At 38.7% G+C, this 4,010-nt stretch overlaps 1 protein-coding gene across 2 annotated transcripts in view; it reads left to right on the top strand.

Annotated features, from left to right (window-relative positions):
* The window catches only part of zdhhc20b (zinc finger DHHC-type palmitoyltransferase 20b), an 11,525-nt gene extending 9,202 nt beyond the window's left edge, over positions 1–2,323 (top strand). For both annotated transcript variants that reach the window (XM_044022851.1, XM_044022850.1), the window contains one exon: positions 1–2,323. This exon is cut by the window's left edge and continues 760 nt beyond it. The gene's annotated coding sequence lies outside the window, so the exon portion shown is untranslated.
* Positions 2,324–4,010: the final 1,687 nt, after the last annotated feature.

Here is a 4,010-nt window from a genome sequence, read left to right as displayed (position 1 = left end):
ATCAGTATCCATCAAACACAAGTACTGCTTCTTTCTTTTTCTTTTTTTAAATCATGTCCAAAAAGCATCCCAGGTTAAACAGATGAATGATCATGTGATTTATGGCATTGTGTGTGTGTGTAACTGTGTAAGTGTCCGTCTTCACTTCTTTACAGAAACTAAAAGAATCAGCTGTACGCGTTTTCGGTGGCCACCTTGCTGACAACATGCTGCTTGTGTATGGACAATATAACCTGGGAGGTACATTTCATGACAGTGCAATGCGCTCAACACCTTCACCTCACCTCTTCTCACGTCATCAGACGCTTAGCCCATAATATCTACATGCTGTCCTCTCTCGAACTCAGTGCTTCAACCTTTACTAAGACACCAACACTCGTTGCCAAATAAGGGCTGACCTGTCAGGACCTCTGACCCTTGAAGTGTTTACAGCATCCGAGCTTTATCTAATCCACACTGGCCGATGTCATCAAAAACCAAATTCTATTTACCAGTATTTGTAGCACATTATTTTTCTCAAAAGTTTCATCTGTCCTGCCTGTCCTGTGGCTTGTGTTATGATGTCCTTGCAATACCAGTGCTGGCTGGCAGATGGCGACAACTCTGTTATTCACCCTCATTTAGATGGAAGTGTTATGTGTTCTCTCAACGTCTGATTCCGGGTTCAATTCACTTTCAGTCTGAATTGCTGGTGCAGTTTCCCTGAATGCGAAGTGTTTTCATCACGTGTTATTTGTCAATTTCCTGTGATAAATTTGTCTATGTTTTTATTTAAAAATGAAAGTGAATTGAACCCACTTGATCTGCTGTAGGAGGTTTAAATGAGATATAACAGTGAATTGTTTCGTGTCAGCGTTGGACGTCCGCTATGTAAACTCAGCCAAATTTGTCAAGGTATCAGAAAGATAATTGGGCTGCATTTCACATTTCACCGTGCGTGAATATCCGTAAACAAATGGACATTTTCTCAACCAACCAAATCGAATGAGCTACAGCCATTACCAAGGAATTTATGTCATTTATATGCAACTTTTCAGAAAGTCACATTGCAGTGAATATATGTTATTGTGTGTGTGTGTATGTGTGTGTCATCACGTCCCTGTCCGTTGCTGGAGGAGCGTCCCTCTAACTAGACCCAATCTGTCACTCTGGTGATGTACAAGTTTACAACTGTTTCTATGATATAGAGTGAGTTTGTGGTGTTGTACAGTGTATTTCTTAGTAATTGTTATCGTTAATAGTGCTGATCGTACCACAGACGGGACAACGGTGATGGTAGTGTTTAAAGAACAGCCCACCTCTTTGGACTTTTATGTTTACGTTTTATTCCTCCAATCGTGTTTGACCTCTTGAGCCCAAGTGTATTGATAACTACTCTTCACAAACATGTGATTGGAGGATATTTGTTCACGTGTGCAACATCACGGTCTAGTACACGCTGTGGTTCGAGCTCAGATTAGCAGACCAAATTGCTGCCTGGAGTCATGATCCTTGCCAAGATTAAGTTTTGATCATGTGTTCGTCTTCTAAACCTCACATTTCAATATTTAGTGAAAGGAAAAAGACAAAAACAAAACAAATTCAGTATCATGTAAAAGGAGCCTTGTGATTTACTCATTACCTACAACCACTGATTCTGAAACATTGGACCTGACGTCTTCTTTTACAAATTGCCTCTATTCTGCCTCTGGGCTGTTTGGCCTTGAGACTAAAGCGTGTGTGTGTGTGTGTGTGTGTGTGTGTTTTGTAACGCTTATTGAGTTTTGTTTTTTCTGTATTATGTCGTCTTGAGAGAAGTGCTTCTGTGCGGCCATTCGATTTTTACTTGTCTGTACATACATAACTGTGTGACTAATGCTTTAAAGCATGGCAACCTCTTTCAAAACGTGTTTTAACATGATAACAGGGATTATGGTGGTAAAACAGACTGGGGGGGACATTTCCATCTAAAACCAGGTGTGTCATGATTTAATTTAGCTTTACCCCGGTCTGTTTAACTTGGTAAATTAAGCCATAACAAGGATCTGAAAATGTCAGTCTGATTTCAAACACATTATACGTCTGTATTTGTACATTGTGCAGATGTAGCTGATAGTAACGTGCTTATTTTGCCGCATTTGTTCCCGCTTTCTTTTTGTTTCAATGTCCTATTTTACAATGTGTCTATGTATATATATATATATATTGATAATGTAAGGAAAATACTACATATATTTTTCTTGTCTGATTAATTTTGACTGTTCATATTTTGTGAATGAAGTACATGCCTCTACACAAGTAAAGTGAAATTAACAATAAATGTTTTTTTAAACCGCCAGTCTAATATTGCTGCCCCAAGTTTTAATTACTAACGTGTAGTGAAGTAGCGTGTTTAACACAACCAGAGTTGATCTGTGTGTTGTACACATTTTAGTTTGAAGGGAAAGCAGTGGTAAGTAAGGATATATCAATAGAAAAAGGTATGAATGGTATTGATAAAATACAAGGAATATCAAAATATGTACAAATGTTTATTTTATTTGTGGTTTATTGCTTTGTGTCATGTGCATGTGAAACAAAGAGGACTGGCTCCCATCCAGGTGTTATGAGTTGCAAAAATCAAGCCTTGAGGTTATTGCAGTGGTAACTCATGGTTTGCAATGCTGCTTTACAAGGAAAGGTGGGGAAAACAGTGAAAGAAATGGGAGATGCATGACTTAACACATGAGTTTCACAGTGATTATGAAGACAGCTGTCTTACTCATTCATTCGTTATTTTTGGCATTCAGCATTTCACTCTTTGAAGACAAAAGAATGATGCCATGTAGATGCAATCCTCCATGTCACGAGTGCACTGTCTTTACAGAAGATTGAGCCTATGGGGGCCATGTAAAAGTCAAAATTAAAGGACCCTGCAACTGGGCCTTGGGGTGCTCCACAGGTGATTGGGGCAGTAAGGGAGGAGGTTAGTCCTGGATTTCAATGTGGTAATTTACATGGTTAAAAATAACAATATATGGTCAGCCTTTTTTAAAAGCCGCACCATGCTTCAAAGAATCCCAGTGGAACTTGACAATTTAAAGACTTGTTAAAACTCAGACAACAAAACAATAAATATAATATTTTAGTTATATGAAGTTGCTTGTCAAAACCTGGCCCATACATCTAAACTAAAACTAAACTAAATTGCAACCCAATCCCCAACTTTAAGTCAAAGCCCAGGAGAAAACAGATTTGTCAAATCTAATTCTCCTAAATTCCACACTTTTTAAATTGAAATAATATTTCTAATGCTAACTGTGTTGAGGAAACACAGAGAGAACACACAGCCACTCATCGTGAGCATCTGCATGCTGCAAATCCCTGTTCCTGGGAACAGAGGCTGGTAGTAACAGCACTCTACACTGCTTAGGAGACACAAAAAAATTACTTTTTGATAAGTTCAATTGCACATGTGAAACAGACTAATTATGTTGTGTCAACAATGTTTGGGAAGAGTCAATGACCTTGGTGGACTTAGGATAAACCTTCACCTTTGTTATATGCATATCTGACACCCAGGGCCTTGACTCCTGCTTTTGCAACACTTCTTGACTGCTCTGCTCGCTGTGTCAAATTTAGAAGAATTCTGAGGTATCACATCTGCTCTGCAGATGAACGCAGCTCATTGGGCAAGGTATTTTTTTTATTATGCAAAATACCAAGGTCAGTAATTCAGTGCTGCATTGGATAAAAAAGGAATAAAAATGGGTTTAACAGTTCAGTAACACTACGGTGATAGTGTGGTAATTATTTTGTAATCGGGAAGTCAGGACCAGTCGTCCTCATGGAGACCAAAACCTGGCCCTGATGAGGCAGAACCTCATTTATGAGAAGCTGGTTAAGTTTCAGGCTACGATTTGAATTGTGGTTAGGTTAGGGTTAAGGATTAACTGTTTATGATTAAGGTTGTGGATGATGTTTTATTGTACAAATTAATGCAAGTCAATGCAGTGTCCTAAGAAGAATAGTTGTGCAAACCTGTGTGTGTG

This window comes from Solea senegalensis, linkage group LG1 (assembly GCF_019176455.1).
Source record: "Solea senegalensis isolate Sse05_10M linkage group LG1, IFAPA_SoseM_1, whole genome shotgun sequence".
NCBI classification, from domain to species: Eukaryota; Metazoa; Chordata; class Actinopteri; order Pleuronectiformes; family Soleidae; genus Solea; species Solea senegalensis.
The sequence above is the reverse complement of the archived record's forward strand: the minus strand, read 5'-3'. Positions and strand labels throughout refer to the sequence as shown.